The 24,749-nt window shown below is 36.0% G+C and overlaps 1 protein-coding gene across 12 annotated transcripts in view; it reads right to left on the bottom strand.

Moving 5' to 3' along the window:
• LOC309631742 (uncharacterized protein) overlaps positions 1–24,749 on the bottom strand; it is a 240,627-nt gene that overhangs the window by 87,680 nt on the left and 128,198 nt on the right. The window lies entirely within an intron of this gene.

A 24,749-nucleotide genomic window follows, 5' to 3' on the forward strand; every position in this document is an offset into this window, starting at 1 on the left:
CAGAGGGGTATACCATGTTACAGTACCACTAGCAAAGCAGGAAAGTTCTAGTTGCTTTATATTCTTGTCAGCACCTGGTTCTGTCAGTATTTTTTATTTTAGCCATTCTAATAAGTGCATTAACAGTATTTCATCATGGTTTATATTTGCGCCTCCCTAATTCCCTAATTTGGGAATTATATGGCTTCACAGGCGAATTCTATCAAACATTTAGAGAAGAGTTAATACCTATCCCTCTGAAACTATTACAAAAAATTGCAGAAAGAAGGAACACTCCCAGCCTCATTCTATGAGGCCACTCAACAAAATACTAGCAAACCAAATCCAACAATACATTAAAAGGATCGTCCACCATGATCAAGTGGGATTTATCCCAGGGATGCAAGGATTCTTTAATATTTGCAAATCAATCAGTGTGACATATCACATTAACAAACTGAAGCATAAAAACCATATGATCATCTCAATAGATTCAGAAAAAGCTTTTGACAAAATTCAAAACCCATTTACGATAAAAGCTCTCCAGAAAGTGGGAATAGAGGGAACTTACCTCAACATAATAAAGGTCAAATATGACAAACCCACAGATAATATCATTCTTAATGGTGAAAAGCTGAAAGCATTCCCTCTAAGATCAGAAACCAGGCAAGGATGTCCATTGTCACCACTTTTATTCAACATAGTTTTGGAAGTCCTAGCCATGGCAATCAGAGAACAAAAAGAAATATAAGGAATCCAAATTGGAAAAGAAGAAGTAAAATTGTCACTGTTTGCAGATGACATGATACTATACATAGAAAACCCTAAAGAGGCTACCAGAAAACTACTAGAGCTCATTAATGAATTGGATAAAGTTGCAGGATACAAAATTAATATACAGAAATCTCTTGCATCCCTATACACTAAGAACAAAAGATCAGAAAGAGAAATCAAGGAAACAATTCCATTTACCATCTCATCAAAAAGAATAAAATACCTAGGAATAAACCTACTTAAGGAGACAGAAGACCTCTACTCTGAAAACTGTAAGATGCTTATGAAAGAAACAGAAGATGACACAAACAGATGGAGAGATATACCATGTTCTTGGATTGGAAAAATCAATATTGTCAAAATCAGTATACTACCCAAGGCAGTCTACAGAGTCAATGCAATTCCTATCAAATTACCAATGGTGTTTTCCCCAGAACTAGAACAAAAAATTCTAAAATTTATATGGAAACACAAAAGACCCCGAATAACCAAAGCAATCCTGAGAAAGAAAAATGGAGCTGCAGGAATCAGACTCCCTGACTTCAGACTATACTACAAAGCTACAGTCATCAAAATAGTATGGTACTGGCACAAAACCAGAAATACAGATCAATGGAACAGGATAGACAGTCCAGAGATAAACTCACACACCTATGGTCAACTAATCTATGACAAAGGAGGCAAGAGTATACAATGGAGAAAAGATAGTCTCTTCAATAAGTGGAGCTGGGAAAACTGGACAGCTACATGTAAAAAAAATGAAATTAGAACACTCCCTAACACCATACACAAAAATAAACTCGAAATGCATCTAAGACCTAAATGTAAGGCCGGACACTATAAAACTCTTAGAGGAAAACACAGGCAGAACACACTTTGACATAAATTGCAGCAATATCTTTTTTGATCCACCTCCTAAAGTAATGAAAATAAAAACAAATATAAAAAAATGGGACCTAATTAAACTTAAAGGCTTCTGCACAGCAAAGGAAACCATAAACAAAACAAAAAGACAACCCACAGAATGGGAGAACATATCTGCAAAGGAAGCAACCAACAAGGGATTAATCTCCAAAATATACAAACAGCTCATGTGGCTCATATCAAAAAACAAACAACACAATAAAAAAAATGGGCAGAAGATCTAAATAGACACTTCTCCAAAGAAGACATACAGGTGGCCAAAAAGCACATGAAAAGATGCTCAACATCACTAATTATTAGACGAATGCAAATCAAATCTACAATGAGGTATCACCTCATTCCGGTCAGAATGGACATCATCAAAAAGCCTACAAACAATAAATGCTGTAGAGGTTGTGAAGAAAAGGGAACCCTCTTACACTGTTGATAGAAATGTAAGTTGGTACAGCCATTATGGAGAACAGTACAGAGGTTCCTTAAAAAAACTAAATATAGAACTACCCTATGATCCAGCAATCCCACTCCTGGGCATATATCCAGAGAAAACTCTAATTCGAAAAGATATATGCACCTCAAAGTTCACAGCAGCACTATTTACAAGAGCCAAGATATGGAAGCAACCTAAATGTTCATCGACAGATGAATGGATAAAGAAGATGTGGTACTTATATACAATGGAATATTACTCAGCCATAAAAAAAACAATGAAATAATGCCACTTGCAGCAACATGGATGGACCTACAGATTATCATAATAAGTGAAGTAAGTCAGACAGAGAAAGATAAATATCATATGATATTGCTTATATTCAGAACCTATTAAAAATGATACAAATGAACTTATTTACAAAACAGAAATAGAGTCACAGATGTAGAAAACAAACTTATGGTTACTGGGGGGAAGGAGCGGGAGGGATAAATTGGAAGGTTGGGATTGACATGTATATACTACTGTATATAAAACAGAAAACTAATAAGGACTTACTGTATAGCACAGGGAACTCTACTCAATACTCTGTAATGACCTATATGGGAAAAGAATCTAAAAAAAAGTGGATATATGTATATGTATAACTGATTCACTTTGCTGTACAGCAGAAACTAATACAACATTGTAAATCAAGTATACTCCAATAAAAATTTTAAAAAAGAAACTGCCAGACTCTTTTCCAGAGGGGCTGTACCATGTTACAGTCCCACTAGCAAAGTATGAAAGTTCTAGTTGCTTTACATTCTTGTCAGCACCTCGTGCTGTCAGTATTTTTTATTTTGGCCATTCTAATAAGTGTATAACAGTATTTCATCATGGCTTAACGTTTGCGCCTCCCAAATTCCCTAATTTGCATTTCCCTGTGCACCTAATAGAATGGCTAATGATGTTGAACATCTTTTCATGTGATTATATGTTATTTATATATCCTCTTTGGTGAAGTTTATAGTCAAGTCTTTTGCTCACTTGAAAAAAAATTGAGTTGCTTGTTGTACTACCATTGAGCTTTGAGAATTCATTACATACTCTGGATACAAGTTGTTGTTTGATATAGTTTTGTAAATATTTTCTCCCAGTCTCCAGCTTGTCTGTTCATTCTGTCAACTTCCACAGAGCAAGCATTTTTTTAAATTAAATTTAAAATTTTGAGATAATTGTAGGTTTATACACAGTTTCAAGAAATAATGCAGAGGAACCCCATATGCCCTTTACTTAGTGTCAGTCAATGGTAACAGCTTGCAAAACTGTTGTACAATATACAGCCAGAATGTTGGTATTGAAATAATCAAAACACAGCCATTCCATCACCACAGGCTCTCTCATGTGGCCCTTCTGTAGCCTTACCCACTTCCCTCCCAGTCCTACCTCTTCCTTAACCCTGATGACCGCTAATCTCTATTTCCATACATTTTGTTACTTCAAGAATGTTACATAATACAGAATCATACAATATGTAATTGTTAAGATTTACTTTTTTTTCACTCAACATAATTCCCTGGAGATTCATCCAAGTTGTTGTGTGTATCAATAATTTGTTCCTTTTATTGCTGAGTGGTATACTCCATGATATGCATGTACTATAAATTTGTTTAACCATTCACCCACTGAAGGACATCTAAGTTGTTTTCAGTTTTATTATATTATATTATGAACAAAGTTGCTATGCATATTTGTATACAGTTTTTATGTGATAAGTTTTCATTCCTCTGAGATAAATACCCCCAAGAGTGTAACTGATTGATGACATAGTGGTTGCATATTTACTTTTTTAAGAAACTACCGAACTGCTTTCCAGGATGGCTGTACGCTTTATACTTTCACCAGAAATATATGAGTGATCTAGTCTCTCTGCATCATTGTCAACAGAGAGTGCTCACTATTTTTCATTTTAGTCATTCTGATAAGTATGTAGTGATATCTCTTGTGGTTTTAATTTGCATTTACTTAATCACTACTGATGCTGTGCTTTTGTTTGCCATCTGTATATCTTTTTTGGTGAAATGTCTATACATGTCTTTTTCCCATTTTCTAATTGGATTGCTTTATTTTTTCTGTTGAGTTTTGAGAGTTCTTTATCTATTCTCAATAGCAGTCTTTTGTCAGATATGTGGTTTGTACATTTGTTGTTTGCATTCTCTTTAATAGGGTCTTTCATAGAACAACATTTAAAAACTTTCCCCCTCCAGCTTTATTGAGATATAACTGACATATAACATTGATAAATTTAAGGTGTACAATGTGATAATTTGATGCATGTACATATTGCAAATATTTTAAACCTTGATGAAGTTTGATTTATCTAATTTTTTTCCCTTATGGATCATGCTTTTTGTGTCAGGTCCAAGAGCTCATTGCTTAAACTCTGATCATGAAAAGTATCTTCTAAAATTTTTATAGTTTTACATCTTACATTTATATCTCTGGTGCAGTTTGAGTTAATTTTTGCATATACTATGAAGTTCAGGTTGAGGTTCATTTTTGGGCATATGGATATCCAACTGACCCAACACCATTTGTTGAACACACTATCCTTTCTCCATTGAACTGCCCTGGCAACCTTGTCAAGAATCAGTTGGCCATTTATTGGTGTGGGATCTAGTTCTGCATTCTCTGCTTGGTTGCACTGATCTATGTGTCTGTGATTTACCTCTTCATCAACACTACACTGTCGTAATTACTGTAGCTATATAGTAACTTGTAAAATTGGTTAATATGATTCCCTCAGTTTATTCTTCTTTTTCAAAATTGATTTTGCTGTTCTAGGTCCTTTGCCTTCCCAAAAAACTTTTAGAATAAGCTTTTCTATATCTAAAAAAAATCTTGCTGCAATTTTAACTAGAATTTTATTAAATCCCTAGATTAGTTTGGTAGAGAACTGACATTGTTAGGATATTTATTCTTCCAATCCATGACCACTGTAGGCCTTCTTTGATTTCTTTCATCGGCTTTTTGTAATTATCATCATACAGGCTCTGTCATATGTTATACTTAGGTATAAATCTAACAAAACATTTTAAATCTATCATTTTTCTTGAAGCTATAATAAACATATATGTATTTAATTTGTCAATACACATATAAATTAAAGTTTTAGTTTCCAATTGTCATTGCTACTAGATAAAATATATTGATTTTTGCCTGTTGATCTCATATCCTGCAACCTTGTTAAAGTCACTTATTAGTTTTAGGAGATGTTTTGTTTTATTTTTAGAATCTCTGGAATTTTCTTATAATCTTCATATATAATCATGTCATCTCAGGATAGAAACAGTTTTATTTCCTCTTCTGTAATGTGTATGCCTTTTATTTATTTTTTTTCTTGCCTTATTACGAGTGGCAGTATGAGTGGTGCTCACTGACATCCTTGCTTTGTTCCTGATCTTGGGGGAAAGTATTCAGTCTTTTACCATTAAATATGATATTAGCTGTAGGTTTTTGTAGATGTCCTTTATCAGGTTGAGGAAATTCCCTTCTAGTCCCTATTTGTTGAAAAATTTTGATCAGAAATTGATGTTGAATTTTGTCAAATGCCTTTTCTGCATCAATTGATATGATTATGTGGGTTTTCTTCTTTGTACTATTGATATGGTAGATCACATTGATTGATTTTAAATATTAAAACTTCAGCCTTGCATTCCCAGTTTAAAATCCACTTGTTCATGCTGCAGTATTCTGTTTACATATCGATAGATTTGATTTGTTAATATTTTCGTGAGGATTTTTGTGTCTGTGTTTATGAGAAGCTAACTTTGGCAAGCCGTTTAATATTTCTGAGTTTCAGTTTCTTCAGTTCTAAAAATTAATTTTGTTGCCCCTACTTATGTCACAGGGTATCTGTAGACGCAAAATAGAAATCAGCTAAATGATAGCATTTTTTAATATGCAAAGTGCTAAAAAAATGCAAGGAATGAGGATTGCTACTTTAACCTTTGACTTCCCTCCTCAACTAAATAGCAAGCCACTTTTTGTAGTCTCCTTAGGAGTGGCATTCTTTTTTTTTGTTGTTGAAAGATCCCTATGGGAGTGATAATCTGTATAAACTTCTCAGCAAATCTGAGATAATTAGGGCAAGTCACCAGGATCTTGGGAAATTGGTATAGAAAGCTTTGGAACTCCTAGGAGACCAGGAATAACATTTCCAAGTAAGGAAAGGACATAGTGGTCCAGGACACCTTTGGAATGTGGTGTCCCTAGTAATGCAGGAAATTTACCTGGAGGTTGTACTGTAGAAAGGCAAAGATGGATGCCTTACTGTGCTACTCTGGCTGACTCTCAGCAGGGAAGAATACAGTGAAAGGCATCACTGGGTGGTGTCTCTCAAACACCTCCAGCCCAGCCTCTATGAACTTGCTTCAAGGCCTTAATCAGGAGGGATTGTAAAAGCTCAAAAGGGCCAGCATTTCATCTGGGCCCATGAAAGAGTTTAATCACTGTGGAAGCATGTACAGGATTTGGGACAGTGATGGGAACTGCTCACACCAAAAAACCTCTACCTTCCTCCTTTCACCAAAACCAAAACTTTCATGAAAATCAGTACAGACAAATCAACTCCTCTAGGACTTGTACCACCACAGCTAACAGGAGCCTAGTAGCTGCAGCAGCAACCTCAGCTAACGCCCCTCTACAAGCATTTTTTAAAGTGGCAAAATATCTGTTATATTGACGAGTTTGTCAGTTATTATGGTTCTTTCCCCATCTAAAATGATTCTAAATTTATACTCAGAGATCCATGCCAATTCCTTTGTTAATCAGGATGGGAGGACAGGTGTACAATCTTTGCAACATCATTATCCACAGCATCACTGGGAATTTAAAATCCAATGTCACTATAAATAAAAATAACCAATAAAATGATGCAGGAAATAAATTCTTAATCTTGTAGAATAAGGTAAGAGAAGGCACAAATATGTGAAGCTAATTTCTCCACAGGTTTACATGGAGAATGCCCCTCTCTGGATGAAAATCAAAGACTAGTGTTTGCTTCCTAAAGCATACTGGGAAATTGAATTTAATATTATAATTGCTATTGTTTTGGGAAAAATTGTTGTAACTTCTTTTAGCAGCGCTCTCTTGCTAGAAAAAAATTTTTTATCTTCTTGGTTTCATAAAAAATCCAAAGGTTTTATTAGAGGAGGGAGTTTTGAAAAGAGGATGTGCATTTTACCTAACTTCTCTATTGTTAGCTGGAATCTATATCTATACCTATATTTAGCTATTTTTCTTTTAAAATCTTTCTTGTCCTCTTATGTTTCCCACTTTTTCAATTTTATCTGTTTCTCTTGTACATTGGCAAAACAAACACAACTTTAACAAAATTATCCAAACCATCTCTCTGAGAACCCAGGACCTAATAGTAGAGGCAGTGTGACTGAATTGACTGAGCAGGATTTGATAGAAGAGGGGATGTTTCCAGATTCATTTCTTATGAGAATATCAACCTACGTGGCCATCCAACTGACTAAGAAATATTTTGCTAAAGACTCTTATTTTAAGGTCCCATCTTAATACATAAGCAACTTTGTCATTTTCTGGTTGTTAAGGGCAGTGTGGCTTCTTTAGTACCAAAGGGCTATGGAGGGCTGCATACTCTGATATCCATTCCCTTGCAAAGCAGAGGCATGTTGGAGGAGATCATTGTTTAAGGGAACCAGGTGTGCCAGAGGGAGCCCTTGGGATGTCAGACCTACCACTGAGCTCTTATGAGATGTGAGGGGGTCCAGTTGGCTCCTGACAACTCACAAAGTGCAGATTAAGTAATAGAGGCAGAGTGAGCACTAAATTCCTTCTGTACTTTTCTTTGGAACTACTGGAAATGTGGTAGAATGTGTAAACAAAGTTTTTAAAATACAAGTAAATAGGACAGAGTTCAGAGGAGAACAAAAAAATTGATAAAGGGTTTGTATAAGTCAGCCTCCAGAAAAGGAGGTGCAGCGTACTAAGCATACTCACTTGAGAGGGAAAAAAAAACTGAAATGAGACATAATAACAGTCTATAAACACATTCAAGGATGTTAAGAGAGATTCCAATTACCCTCATTAGTCAATAATGGGCTTAAACTTTAGAAAAGTCACAAAATGTAAGATATTTGGAAACAATGATCTTTTAGAGACTCAAAGACAGAAAAAAAATCCTGCAGTTCTCCAACTGAGTTAGTTAAATTAGGAGCTACACATTTAGGTTTGTATGTTTTTAACACATGCAAGATGAAGAATATTTAGGTTTATGGCTCAGCGTTAAATTACCTATTTGCATAAATAGACATTGTGTTGATGAAAACTACAGTTTGGAGGAAGGAGAAATACAAACTCATCATCCACAGAGATGATTTAAAATCTTAGAGTCATAGAGAGCAGGAGAGTTAAAACAGGACCTAAGCATATTGAATATTAGTACAAACTAATCAAAAAGAAGGTTAAGAAACTAAGCAGCATGGAAACCATACTGAGAGTTCCCGTAAAGGACAAGAGAAGTTTATTCACTGTAGAGAAGAAAAACCCTTGTAAATTCATTAAGGCAGTTAAAAGTTACAGATGCAAGAATCTTAGACCTTTGCAAGAGTTCTTAAGCCCTATAATGGCTGTGAAAACCACGCTGAGAAAGTGACACTAATCGTCTACAGTAGTCTAGATTGTAGGGAAAGTCAAGAAAGATGAATAAACCACAGTGTACAGCTGAAATGAATCCTAGAAGCTGAGCAGAAAGTGGGTCAAAAAATTGAACTTGACAGATGTTTCAATCAGATTGGAAGTATCTAAACAAGTGCAAAATGGAACCATAAAGAAAATCACAAAAGAAAAGCTAAAAATCAAAAGGTTTTGAAAACCTACAGGATGCTATAGAAAGGAAAGGATATTAATATAGACTATTACAAAGGACGAGTCTGCAGAGCTGACCAAGATTACAAAGAAAATCTCTCTGGAGTGATAATGGTGAAAAGGGACACAAAGATTCAAGGATATGGGCTCAGGGTATATAGTCAGGGGACTTTGAGTAAGCTCACCACATGCAGGGAATTAAAGAGAGGGTGGTTGACAGAAAAGAATAAAACGTTATTAGGGAATGTGTCTCTTTGTGCCAAGTGCTATCTTCTGAATCCAAACAAGTGGATGAGTGAAGGGAAAATTTGCAGTTGGATGAAGAGCCTGTAAAAGGCACATGCCTGAATCACAGAAATCAGACCCTGGCAAATGCCTGTTGGGTGACGGAGTTCACCTGCTATCTCATTGCACTGTCACTCCCAGCATGTGGTTGGCAAATGCTGTGTCCAGTCAGGTTCCAGGCTAGCAGAACAGAGTCTTGTGCACAGCAGGCAACCTTTCAATTACTATATAAAAAAAGGGACGTTAATACTCATGTATTAACCATTTTTGACAGACAGAATAGAAGTTTAGGCCCTTTGGAATATCAGTAGAGAGTCTCTAAGGAAAGTGCTCAGGGAGACAGTGTACACTCACTATAACTGGAAGTGAAAACAAACAAAAGGCCAGGAACAGAGGATACCTGAGGGAGCGGTCAGAACTAAAGGACTGGTGACTTCATAGGTGTCTTGGTGAAACTATAAGTGGGCAGATATTTAGTATAGTGGAAACGACTCCATCAACATTGACAACTAACTTGAATGAAAGACTCACCCTAAAGCAAAATAAAATCTAATCTGGAATTAGATGAGTCCTCCAGTCCATGCATATTTAATGTTAAAGAGGAGGTAACATGATATAGTGTTTATTTAAAATGACAGGGGGAAAAAAAAATGACAGTGGGGTGGGATCATGATGTGTACTTGTGGAATTTTAGTTCTGTTCTAGAAACTACTCCCCCTCCCCCCTCCCCCCAAGGTACAAAATAGATCCTCTTCTATTTTGCACAGGGAGAACACAGAGGGAAGTGGTTACAGCAGTGCTCTGAGCAAAGTTAAGGCAAAAAATAAGACAGCAGGCATTCCTAGCCTCTTATGTAACCACAACAAAATTTTCCTGAGGAAGTTGGGAAGAAGCAAACATACTTAAAATACTATTAATAGATAATATAATCCCTGTTTCAAGGGAACTTGGAGCAACTGCAGCTTCAATGACTGAGCAAACCCACCAATAGTTACAAGAGCCCTGATATAAGAAAGAAAGCAGCAGAACCAGAGGAAAAGAGAACCCAGATCCCAGGGTCTCCCATTAACCACTCCTAGCTAAGAGTTTTACAACTTCCTCGGCGGATAGGCGCACTGGAATCATCAGAATCTCATTTGAAGTAAAGCGTCTGAAAATAATTATTCATAAATACATGTGTATATACATATATTGTATACATATTTATAGCATATGCATAGTTATTATTCCTTAGGATAGGCACTTTTGTTGTCTTCATAGCAAAGTCATCTATTGCTGAAAATAAATATCTGAACTGAGCAAACTCTGATTATAGCAGCTAAAATTCTATGTAGAGGTGGAAAAGCTTAGGACTCTATTGGAACTACAGGTTGTACTGTGACAAACTGTGACTAAATTCACAATCTTGTCAGTGGGAGAATTTTTTAAGCAAATGACAGCATTGGTTTCTTGGGACATTAGTTTTACTTTTATCTGTATTAAAAATCATCTGAAGTTAATTTAGAGATGTGAAATTTCTCCAGTCAGAATAGAGCTTGGAGTAGAACTCTTCTGTTGGTCATATCCCTACATATTTATGTTGCTAGATCTCATTGACCATTATTGGCCACATCTCTCATGGAGACATAAGCTGGTGGTGCAGCCAATCATCTTAAGTCATGTGATCACAGACTTTATTCTTAGCTATACTCCATACTTGCTATGTAATAGGTGAAAAAGTATCTAAATGTGTGCCTTGGTTTACGTATTTGTTAACTAGACGTAAGAAACTAGATATTCCCCAGCCTTGGAAAGCTGAAGTGAAGGCTAATGGGCAAATATAAAGCACTTTAAAACATAACAACTATATTGATAACAGAAACAACAACGTGCCAAAGATAAAAACAAAACCAAGGAGTACTGTAGCACTCTATTTACAAAACTACAATAGAGAGGAAAACTTCATTCTTGTTCCTTTAAGTCGGGAGGAGAATTTCATCCTTAAAACTATGGATGTTTTCCCTGAGATAATGTCCCATGACTTGCAGGTTTAAAGATTTTCTAAATTATTATATTAGCAATAGTAACTAAAACTGATCAAAGTCTGATCTTGGCAAATTAGGTGATTCTACATGTATCTGTTGAATATTTTTCAGAACTGGCAATTCAGCAGCACTTAAAAAATTGTGCCATCGAAAATTTGTCATATCACCAGTTGATTTCTGATTTCATAATAAATGATTATAATTTACCTGGTCTCTTTAACACTTTTGCTAATGTTATAGCAAATATTGTTGATATAGGAGTCATAAAAACATAATGAAAACATCATGATTTAATTTTCTTTGATTTTCTTCACTTGTATATAGTATTTTATCAACCTTAGGTTTCTAGATGTAGTCATACCAATTATACATAAATATTATAAGTATCAGGTAACAGAATCTAACTGGTTTCCCTGACTGATAAACCCATCCTCAGTTGGGAAATAGATTTCTAACATTAATAATAATATAAGCCTCATATGATCTGATTAGTTGACAATTCTGATCTTAAATATTCTGTCAGATTAAGCCATAGTACTATTTATGTCCATTCAACAAACTTTGCATTTTATTAGTTTTCCCATTTATAAAGTCTTCTAGAATTTGTAAAAGGTGATAGGGAAAAACATTTTCTCACAAGGAATCAAAACATTAATTAATTAACGTCTTATTTTGTTCCCAGAAAACTTGAGGATCACAAAGATAGATAAAGCAAGATAACACAATTTAGTGAGAAATCCACAATGAAAAGAAAAGACAGGACCAGCTAATGAGCCCAGGAATGAACTAGAAACTGAAACATGCACTGTTGAGCCCTATTTTATTGTGAAAGATGGGTTTCAAATTAGGTTCCATGCTTTTTAATGGCCAATGCAAAGAAGGAATGCCCTCAGTTATGTGCACCTCAGGGTCTTTATGATAAATGTAAATACACTGTCTCAGAGAAGCACAACTATTTTACATACTAAGACTAGAAAGAAGTTTCTAAAAGAGTCTGCGTAGAAATTGTCCTGACCAACATGCTTACATCAATCTCAGGAATAAGTTTCCTAGAACTGTTCCTTAAAGCACCCAATGGAATCAATTTAGCAAATATACAGGAGATGAGGAATGGGGGTTAGTTTACTGGGATCTACTTCCTTGGTGCTCTGAAGGTTCACAAAAATAACTGCTACATAAACATGAGGATATGAACTCTTACTAATGAAAGCCTCATAAAATAACAGTATCAACTTCCTATGCATATGAGTTCTATTTAATATTCATTTTAAAATGGGAAGTGTTATCATTGTGCCTCTTCTTGAAAAGCTCAAATATGAGTTTTTGGCTTTTCCATATGTTATCTGCTTTTAAAGAATTGTTTATAACCAAAGGGAAGACTTTAACAGGAGCATATTCTTTTTTTTTTTAACATCTTTATTGGAGTATACCTGCTTTACAATGGTGTGTTAGTTTCTGCTCTATAACAAAGTGAATCAGTTATACATATACATATATCCCCATATCTCTTCCCTCTTGCATCTCCCTCCCTCCCACCCTCCCTATCCCACCCCTCTAGGTGGTCACAAAGCACCCAGCTGATCTCCCTGTGCTATGTGACTGCTTCCCACTAGCTATCTATTTTACATTTGGTAGTGTATATATGTCCATGCCACTCTCTCACTTTGTCCCATCTTACCCTTCCCCCTCCCCGTATCCTCAAGTCCATTCTCTAGTAGGTCTGTGTCTTTATTCCCGTCTTGCTCCTAGGTACTTCATGACCATTTTTTGGGTTGTTTTTTAGATTCCATATACATGTGTTAGCATATGGTATTTGTTTTTCTCTTTCTGGCTTACTTCACTCTGTATGACAGACTCTAAGTCCATCCACCTCACTACAAATAACTCAATTTCGTTTCTTTTTATGGCTGAGTAATAATCCATTGTATATATGGGCCACATCTTCTTTATCCATTCATCTGCTGATGGACACTTAGGTTGCTTCCATGTCCTGGCTATTGTAAATGGAGCTGCAATGAACATTGTGGTACATGACTCTTTTTGAATTATGGTTTTCTCAGGGTATATGCCCAGTTGTGCGATTGCTGGGTCATATGGTAGTTCTATTTTTAGTTTTTTAAGGAACCTCCATACTGTTCTCCATAGACGCTGTATCAATTTACATTCCCACCAACAGTGCAAGAGGGTTCCCTTTTCTCCACACCCTCTCCAGCATTTATTGTTTGTAGATTATTTGCTGATGGCCATTCAGACCGATGTGAGATGATATCGCATTGTAGTTTTGATTTGCATCCCTCTAATGATTAATGATGTTGAGCATTCTTTCATGTGCTTTTTGGCAATCTGTATATCTTCTTTGGAGAAATGTCTATTTAGGTCTTCTGCCCATATTTAGATTGCATTGTTTGTTTTATGACAAAAAACATGAGCTGCTTGTAAATTTTGGAGATTAATCCTTTGTCAGTTGCTTCGTTTGCAAATATTTTCTCCCATTCTGAGGGCTGTCTTTTCGTCTTGTGTATGGTTTCCTTTGCTGTGCAAAAGCTTTTAAGTTTCATTAGGTCCCATTTGTTTATTTTTGTTTTTATTTTCATTTCTCTAGGAGATGGGTCAAAAAGGATCTTGCTGTGATGTATATCATAGAGTGTTCTGCCTATGTTTTCCTCTAAGAGTTTGATAGTGTCTGGCCTTACATTTTGGTCTTTAATCCTTTTTGAGTTTATTTTTGTGTATGGTGTTAGGGAGTGTTCTAATTTCACTCTTTTACATGTAGCTGTCCAGTTTCCCCAGCACCACTTATTGAAGAGGCGGCCTTTACTCCACTGTACATTCTTGCCTCCTTTATCAAAGATAAGGTGATCATATGTGTGTGGGTTTATCTCTGGGCTTTCTATCCTGTTCCATTGATCTATATTTCTGTTTTTGTGTCAGTACCATACTATCTTGATTACTGTAGCTTTGTAGTATAGTCTGAAGTCCCCGCCGCCCCCAGGAGCATATTCTTTATTATTGTCCCAGAAGAGATAATTACAGAAGTTTAGATGTGTGACTGCATATGGATTTTAAATAAATTATTATGACATTAACAAAACAAAGAATTGTTTATAAATGCCTTAAAAAATAAACAGCACAAAGTTCTTATGACTCTCCCTGATTTAAAAACATCCCATTTTCCTGAGCACTGGAGCCTATGGGCTCTTTGGTATGGCTAATAGCAGACTCTGGGAGGGCTTACACCAAGGAATACTTCTCAGAACTTCTGCTGCCAGTGTCCTTGTCCCCACAGTGAGGCAGAGCCACCCCCCACCTCTGCAGGAGACCCTCCAACACTAGAAGGAACTTAGGATAAGAAAATTAAACATTCAATGGGAAAAAGGCAGACAGCAGAAGCAAGAAGAACTACAATCCTGCAGTCTGTGGAATGAAAACCACATTCACAGAAAGATAGACAAAATGAAAAGACAGAGGACTATGTACCAGATGAAGGAACAAGATAAAACCCCAGAAAAACAACTAAATGAAGTGGAGATAGGCAACCTTCCAGAAACAGAATTCAGAATAATGATAGTGAAGATGATCCAGGACCTCGGAAAAAGAATGGAGGCAAACATCAAGAAGATGCAAGAAATGTTTAACAAAGACCTAGAAAAATTAAAGAACAAACATCTAGAAGAATTAAAGAACAAACAACAGAGATGAACAATACAATAACTGAAATGAAAAATACACTAGAAGGAATCAATATCAGAATAACTGAGGGAGAAGAACAGATAAGTGAGCTGGAAGACAGAATGGTGGAATTCACTGCCACAGAAGAGAATAAAGAAAAAAGAATGAAAAGAAATGAAGACAGCCTAAGAGACCTGTGGGACAACATTAAACGCAACAACATTCACATTATAGGGGTCCCAGAAGGAGAAGAGAGAGAGAAATGACCCGAGAAAATATTTGAAGAGATTATAGTCAAAAACTTTGCTAACGTGGGAAAGGAAATAGCCACCCAAGTCCAGGAAGCGCAGAGAGTCCCAGGCAGGATAAACCCAAGGAGAAACATGCCAAGACACATAGTAATCAAACTGACAATAATTAAAGACAAAGAAAAATTATTAAAAGCAACAAGGGAAAAATGACAAGTAACATACAAGGGAACTCGCATAAGGTTAACAGCTGATTTCTCAGCAGAAACTCCACAGGCTAGAAGGGAGTGGCATGATATATTTAAAGTGACGAAAGGGAAGAACCTACAACCAAGATTACTCTACCCAGCAAGGATCTCATTCAGATTCAATGGAGAAATCAAAAGCTTTACAGACAAGCAAAAGCTAAGAGAATTCAGCACCACCTAAGCAGCTCTACAACAAATGCAAAAGGAACTTCTCTAAGTGGGAAACACAAGAGAAGAAAAGGAACTACAAAAACAAACACAAAACAACTAAGAAAATGGCAATAGGAACATACATATTGATAATTACCTTAAATGTGAATGGATTAAATGCTCCAACTAAAAGACACAGGCTTGCTGAATGGATACAGAAACAAGACCCATGTATATGCTGTCTACAAGAGACCCACTTCAGACCTAGGTACACATACAGACTGGAAGCGAGGGGATGGAAAAAGATAACCCATGCATATGGAAATCAAAAGAAAGCTGGAGTAGCAATACTCATATCAGATAAAATAGACTTTAAAATAAACAATGTTACAAGAGACAAGGAAGGACACTACATAACGATCAAGGGATCAATCCAAGAAGAAGATATAACAATTATAAATATATACGCACCCAACACAGGAGCACCTCAATACAGAAGGTGAATGGTAACAGCTATAGAAGAGGAAATTGACAGTAACACAATTAATAGTGGGGGACTTTAACACCTCACTTACACCAATGGACAGATCATCCAGACAGAAAATTAATAAGGAAACACAAGCTATAAATGACACAATAGACCAGATAGATTTAATTGATATTTAATTGACATTTAACTGACATTCCATCCAAAAACAGCAGATTACACTTTATTCTCAAATGCACATGGAACATTCTCCAGGAAAGATCACATCTTGGGTCACAAATCAAGCCTCGGTAAATTTAAGAAAACTGAAATCATATCAAGCACCTTTTCCAACCACAACGCTATGAGATTAGAAATAAATTACAGGGAAAAAAACGTAAAAAACACATACACATGGAGGCTAAACAATACGTTACTAAATAACCAAGAGATCACTGGAGAAATCAAAGAGGAAATCAAAAAATACCTAGAGACAAATGGCAATGAAAACATGATGATCCAAAACCTATGGGGTGCAGCAAAAGCAGTTCCAAGAGGGAAGTTTATAGCAATAAAATCCTACCTTAAGAAACAAGAAAAATCTCAAATAAACAACCTAAACTTCCACCTGAAGGAACTAGAGAAAGAAGAACAAACAAAACCCAAAGTTAGTAGAAGGAAAGAAATAATAAAGATCAGAGCAGAAATAAGTGAAATAGAAACAAAGAAAACAGTAGCAAAGATCAATAAAACTAAAAGCTGGTTCTTTGACAAGATAAACAAAATTGATAAACCTTTAGCCAGACTCATCAAGAAAAAGAGGGAGTGGATGCAAATCAATAAAATTAGAAATGAAAGAGAAGTTACAACGGACACTACAGAAATACGAAGCATCATAAGAGATGACTACAAGCAACTCTATGCCAATAAAATGGACAACCTGGAGGAAATGGACAAATTCTTAGAAAGGTATAACCTGCCAAGACTGAACCAGGAAGAAATAGAAAATATGAACAGACCAATCACAAGTAATGAAATTGAAACTGTGATTAAAAATCTTCCAACAAACAAAAGTCCAGGACCAGATGGCTTCACAGGTGAATTCTATCAAACATTTAGAGAAGAGCTAACACCCATCCTTCTCAAATTCTTCCAAAAAATTGTAGAGGAAGGAACACTCCCTAACTCATTCTATGAGGCCACCATCACCCTGATACCAAAACCAGACAAAGATACTGCAAAAAAAAAAAAAGTTACAGACCAATATCACTGATGAATATAGATGCAAAAATACTCAACAAAATACAGAAACAGAATCCAACAACACGTTAAAAGGATCATACACCATGAGCAAATGGGATTTATCCCAGGGATGCAAGGATTCTTCAATATATGCAAATCAATCAATGTGATACACCACATTAACAAATTGAAGAATAAAAACCATATGATCATCTCAACAGATGCAGAAAAAGCTTTTGACAAAATTCAACACCCATTTATGATAAAAACTCTCCAGAAAGTGGGCATAGAGGTAACCTACCTCAACATAATAAAGGCCATATACAACAAAACCACAGCAAACATCATTCTCAATGGTGAAGAACTGAAAGCATTTCCTCTAAGATCAGTAACAAGAGAAGGATGTCCACTCTCGCCACTATTATTCAACATAGTTTTGGAAGTCCTAGCCATGGCAATCAGAGAAGAAGAAGAAATAAAAGGAATACAAATTGGAAAAGAAGAAGTAAGACTGTCACTGTTTGCGGATGATATGATACTATAAACAGATAATCCTAAAGATGCCACCAGAAAACTATTAGAGCTAATCAATGTATTTGGTAAAGTTGCAGGATACAAAATTAATGCACAGAAATCACCTGTATTCCTATACACTAATGATGAAATATCTGAAAGAGAAATTAAGGGAACACTCCCATTTACCATTGCAACAAAAAGAATAAAATACCTAAGAATAAACCTACCTAAGGAGGTGAAAGACCTGTACTCAGAAAACTATAAGACACTGATGAAAGAAATCAAAGATGACACAAACAGATGGAGAGATATACCATGTTCTTGGATTGGAAGAATCAATATTGTGAAAATGACTATTCTACCCAAAGCAATCTACAGATTCAATGCAATCCCTATCAAATTACCAATGGCATTTTTTACAGAACTAGAACAAAAAATCTTAAAATTTATATGGAGACACAGAAGACCCTGAATAGCCAAAGCAATCTTGTGGGAAAAAAATGGAGCTGGAGGAATCAGACCCCCTGACTTCAGACTATACTAAAAAGCTACAGTAATGAAGACAATATGCTACTGGCACAAAAACAGAAATATAGATCAATGGAACAGGATAGAAAGCCCAGAGATAAACCCATGCACCTATGGTCACCTAATCTATGACAAAGGAGGCAAGGATATACAATGGAGAAAAGACACTCTCTTCAATAAGTGGTGCTGGGAAAACCGGACAGCCACATGTAAAAGAATGAAATTAGAACACTCCTGAACACCATACACAAAAATAAACTCAAAATGGATTAAAGACATAATGTAAGACCGGACACTATAAAACTCTTAGAGGAAAACATAGGAAGAACACTCTTTGACATAAATCACAGCAAGATCTTTTTTGACCCACCTCCTAGAGTAATGGAAATAAAACAAAAATAAACAAATGGGACCTAATTAAACTTAAAAGCTTTTGCACAGCAAAGGAAACTATAAACAAGATGAAAAGAAAACTATAAACAAGATGAAAAGAAAACAACCCAGTCAAAAAATGGGCAGAAGACCTAAATAGACATGTGTCCAAAGAAGACATACAGATGGCTAAGAGGCACATGAAAAGCTGCTCAACGTCACTAATTATTAGAGAAAATCAAATCAAAATTACAATTAGGTATCACCTCACACCAGTTAGAATGGGCATCATCAGAAAATCTACAAACAACAAATGCTGGAGAGGGTGTGAAGAAAAGGGAACCCTCTTGCACTGTTGATGGGAATATAAATTGATACAGCCACTATGGAGAACAGTATGGAGTTTCCTTAAAAAACTAAAAACAGAATTACCATATGATCCAGCAATCCCACTACTGGGCATATACCCAGAGAAAACCATAATTCAAAAGGACATATGCACCCCAATGTTCATTGCAGCACTCTTTACAAGAGCCAGGTCATGGAAGCAACCTAAATGCCCACTGACAGACGAATGGATAAAGAAGATGTGGTACATAGATACAATGGACTATTACTCAGACATAAAGAGGAATGAAATTGGGTCATTTGTAGAGACATGAATGGACCTAGAGACTGTCATGTAGAGTGAAGTAAGTCAGAAATAGAAAAACAAATATCATGTATTAATGCATATGTGTGGAATCTAAAAAAATGGTACAGATGAACCGGTTTGCAAGGCAGAAATAGAGACACAGATGTAGAGAACAAACATGTGGACACCAAGGGGGGAAAGCAGGGGGAGGGTTGTGGTGGTGGTGGGATGAATTGGGAGATTGGGATTGACATGTATACACTGATATGTATAAAACAGATAGCTAATAAGAACCTGCTGTATAAAAAATAAATTAATTAAATTAAATTAAATTAAAACAAAAACATCCCATTTTCCTAAATGTAAGGAGAGTAGGATTAAGTTAAATAATCTTTAAGGTTTTTTACTTTAAATATTTAATGACTTCAATATATGTTATGGTGCCACTTTCTTTTTCTTTTCTTTCTTTCTTTCTTTTAAAGCAAAGAATTGTTCTTATTTTCTCAGAAGCCTCAAAAGGCAAAGGAAAAATCAGTGTATTAATCCCTACAATGGATTCCAATGTCATCCTAGTTTCAGAAGGTGTCCAGTTACAGAGAAATATTTTAGTAATCGTAAGGTTCAGACAGACCTTACGTGACCCTACTCATTCCTGACCAGCAAATAGTTTTTGTTTAATTTCAAAAGAAACCAGACAAACTCTGCAAGGTTACTTGTAATCATGACACCATTCTTAGAATTGCCATGTGCTGGGAACATGCCTTCTCGCTTCCTCCTTCTATCTACAGTATAAATCTGAAGGACTTTGTTATGGCTCTTATACTTGGCACATCTCAGGCCTATTTAGAACATCAACACCATCAATCACAAAATATGGGGCCGACCAGCTGGATGAACCCTGGCTATCATGCAGGGTTATTTGTCATCTGGGCATGTCTGTTTGGTATATAACACTCCTTCAGTCCCAGAACAATTTTCCCCCTCCAAAAATATTCTCTTTCATTCAGGAAACACGTGATTAATAAAGGACAAGGGTTTAAAGCTGGAGGTCAAGGCTAAAAGTCTTAACCAAACAAGTGCATTGCTTACGAACGTTTGCATCAGCAGTCAAAAATTCCCTTGAAGAGCCCCCGCACTGAAGAAACACAGTCTTAAATGCCATAAATTTCAAGGGACTCCAGCAACTATATTCATCTTGAGGGATTTATTGTAAAATAATGTTGCACATCTGAAAAATGTTTTGCTGCAGAATAATAACACTGCATCAAGCATTTAAAAGGCCCAAACATTTACAATTTAATATAAAAAATTAAGGTTGAAAAGACATAGTTTAACCGATACGATATGCAAAGGAAGTTTGTACTATAACGGTAGAACAATTTGCATTAAAAATAAATTGTTTTCTAAGATGTCTATTTATACTAAAATGGATTTAAAAGCAACACTCTTTCCTTCATATTTTTTGTCTTATTTATATGTCAATCTACAATACTTTATGGTACTTTTCCATTAGACAGTTTTTCTTTTATCCTTGTTTTCCCTTCTTCCATCAAAAGAACCTTGTTACTTGTTTATAGAATATTGGGTTTTCTTCTTTCTAGGCAATTGTTACAGTTCCACTCTGTCTTAATATTTATTTGATATTTATGAATTGTTTCTGTGTGTGTGATGACATTAAAAAAGCAAATTTTAATAACAAAAATGAAAAAATTGTTGGTTAAGCCTTAAAATTATCCTAATGTTGACTTAAGTGGAATCAACTCCATTTCTCAATATGGAAAAATGGATTAAACAATGTTTATTTCCCCGCTATTCTAAAGGGAGTCACACACTCCCACTGGACATCTAAACAGAATTTCTCAGAAGGAAAGTGATAAGTAGACTGTATTATAGGGCTGATGATGTTGCAAGGCCTAAGGAGCACATATCAGTCATCACGTGATTCATCTCGTACAGACTTCTGAGTTCCTGCGCATGTGCCACCTGAGGTAACCAGACTTGCTGGAATTCAGTTTCTTTATCTCTCTGCCAAATGCCAAAGTAATAAAAATAGAAACTCAGTACAAAACATACTGTATTAAAACTATGTTTCCATTGAAATTCATAATGGCAATGTATTTATCCTGTACACTGCCTTAGAATCATAGCCTTAGGGGCATAAAGAGGCTTTCAAAGTCATCTGGTCTGACTTCTCATCCTATTGCTGTGTAAACTGAGCCTTCAGAGAAGAAGTGGCAGAGGCAAGACTAGCACCCTTGTCTCCCATTTCCCTGTCCAGTGCCCCTGTGCCATGCTATAAATCCTTCTTATGGCTCAACTGTTGGTGCAGAATCTTTGGATAAATCTGACTTGTTCACAGCTGGGCAATCTGTCGCTCCACTACTTATGCTAAAATGATAACACTGTATATTTGACTGTTGATGGGGTCTTCTTGGCACTGTACATGCATAATGCTCTCAGTTAACTCAGCTGACCCTGTTAAACAATGACAGTGTGTGTGAGGCCTGAGTTTGTTAGCATTCATTGTTACAAAAACAGGGTTACTGACCTTGTCATATTGATCAGCACAGGGCAATGTGGATCCTGAAGGCAAATAAAGAATTTCTGGCGGTGATGTAAGAACTATGCTAATTAGTTTCTCCCTCCATTCTGCTCCTAGGCACTGAATAACTGTACGTTTCAGCTAGAAGACTCACTGAGCCCTGGACTAATAAAACCTAAGAATATTTATAAATAATAATAAAAAAGTTTCAACATGCCATTTCCTTTCAGAACAAGAGTGGCTTTTGCAGAGCAGTGTGCTTGGGGGGAGGGACCACTTTATTTTTTGCTGTTGCATCCCTGCCCCCAGCAGAGCTGAAACAACAATGTATATGGACTTCTCCCCCCAAAATCCCATTAAAATAATCATCTACCTATATTCCCTTAAAATTATTTTCTTGAGAATGAGTTTTCAAAATGCTACCACACTATGACTAAGACAAGAACTGTTATGTGAGACCTAATTTACATATCTAAGCATTTGGATGTGGGTAGTTTTGCCTCAGTAGAAAAACAAGCTAAGTTAATTTTTTAACAATACAATATTACCTTGGTACATCTTGTTCTCCCTTTCCCTCGGGGTCTTACACGAATGAATCAGAAAATTGCTCCCTTATGTTAAGCCTGAGTCTGCACCTGTGTTACATTCACATGGAATTGGAATTGGGGGTGTGGGGGTGGGGACAAATGTCAGAGAAACTAATAGGATGATATATCTAAGTCTGAATTCTCAAGTGGACTAGCATCCAGTGCAGAGACCATCGATGGGAACATCTGTGTAGGCATATTGCTTCACATCTAGAATTGAAATTAAGGATATATAATATATAATCATGTTGATTAGCTGTCCTCAAGTTCTCAAGTTTAGTATTAGAAGCATCTGCCTCCAGATTTTAGGAAATTCAGATTACCGGGTATTCTGGAAATTTGGGCATGCCAAAATTTCTACTTTACTTTCTTTGGGTATCCTAGGTCACTTTCCAAGTATTAAAACAATCTCCATGTTTTAGACATCTTAAGAGAGATCATGAAAAATAAGCAAGTCACTGAAACAAAATATAGACAGCAGTGAAGAGCTGAAAGAAGGGGAGAGATGAATGACCTTTAGATTTGCAAAAACAAGGGGACTTTTGGATGTTGTGGACAGATGGGTGAGTGGGAGGTGGAGAGAGCATGGGTCAGTATAAAAGTGAGAGGAATTAAGTGAGGAAAACAGAGATGTGGAGAGAGTTGTGTCCATATTCTAAGTCTGCTCTTATGGAGATGGTTGGAAGGAGTCCGTTTGCCTCACAGTGAGGCAACTTTGTTAACGAAATTTCACTTCTGCTTGTTTTATGTTGTGCAGTACAGCACTGACGTTTTTAGGCAATATTGGCCAGCATTTGAGATGCATTCTGGATGAAGACATCTGTCTGTTTGAAAGGTTTTGCTATCAGAGGGAGGAAGGAAATGAGAAAGAAGTTTGGGGCTCTGAGAATAAGACACCTCAGTTTTATCAGCCATGAAGTACATACCACGGAGGACGATTATTTGCATACTGCAATGGAGGCTGGTTAAAGTCCAATCAATTGAATCCAGATGTGAATTTCTTTTGAGATTTTTTTTTAAGTGAGGGTTGCCAAAACTTCATGGGAGCAGAGACCACAAGCTATTATAAGCCAAAGGACTCTCAAAGTACAAGGAACGGTTTTTGGCTTATTAGAAGTCCTACTTCTTTAAGGTTGGTATTTGAAATAGAACAAGTTTGTCTGCGATAAATTAGTTAGAAAATATTACAAATAGCTGGCCCTTGCCTAAATAACATCTTCCAAAACAAGTCTACAAAAAGTGTTCCTGATAATCATCACATATTTAGGGAACACCACAACTGATAGTTTATGCTCTTTTGGCACGAGGCAAATTCTAGGAAAAACAATCCATGAGAATCCATCACCTGGCACATACCGGTAATGAATGGAGTTTGAATAAAATGCCAAAGGTATGCTTTTAAAAAGGTATAAATGTTCACAGGAATCTTAGACCTCTTAAGAAACTAACAGGAAAGTCCACTAATCTTAGAAATTGATTAGTTAAGAATATTAGGAAATCATCTGGTAGGGGAATTCTGTTGTTCTTGTGTTTTCTTTTCAAATGTGACTAATTTTGATTAGTCAAAACCTTACCCTTCCCTTGCGACTAGTATTCGTGAAGGAATAGTATACTCGAGGACTAAAGTAAGTAGCAGTATGAATTGAAACATTTCGTTTTAGCTTATTTCCTAAATGTACTGAACACAAGAGTAAGTAAAGAAATAATTTTTCTATAACCCCATAATCCCGACAAATCAATGTCTTTTCATATCTCTACATTCTCTTCAAGTCCATATCATGCATTTTTTAAAGAATATTACACGTGTGCTAGGATAGACACTTTTTCCCTAAATAATAACTTAATGGAAGCCTTGTCATTTGACCATTTAAATATCATTCAATGTCTTGAATTTATGGAGTTTCACGTATGTACTTATCAATCTGGCTAATTATCATTTGGTAAGAACATTTTGTTTGTGTTGGACTAGAACTTTTTTCCGGAAATCGCAAATAAAACCCAGAATTCATTTAAACTCATTTTAGAGCTTTGGCTTTTTCCTGTATTTGTTTTAGGTCACTTAGTGTTACTTTAAAAATGTATAACCAAATTTGGGAATGAGAAACTCAGAAATTAGAAAAGTGTTTCCTTAGAATAGATAGAATCCATTTCAATTCCATTGAATTTAATTCAACCCCAAACTTATTTTCATGTGCTAGGTATTATAAGGACACAATCAGATGAGGCTAGCTTGTCTCCCAGGGCCTTCTGATGTC

The sequence above is a fragment of the Balaenoptera borealis genome, assembly GCF_965194805.1.
Source record: "Balaenoptera borealis genome assembly, chromosome: 7".
In the NCBI taxonomy this organism is placed as follows: Eukaryota; Metazoa; Chordata; class Mammalia; order Artiodactyla; family Balaenopteridae; genus Balaenoptera; species Balaenoptera borealis.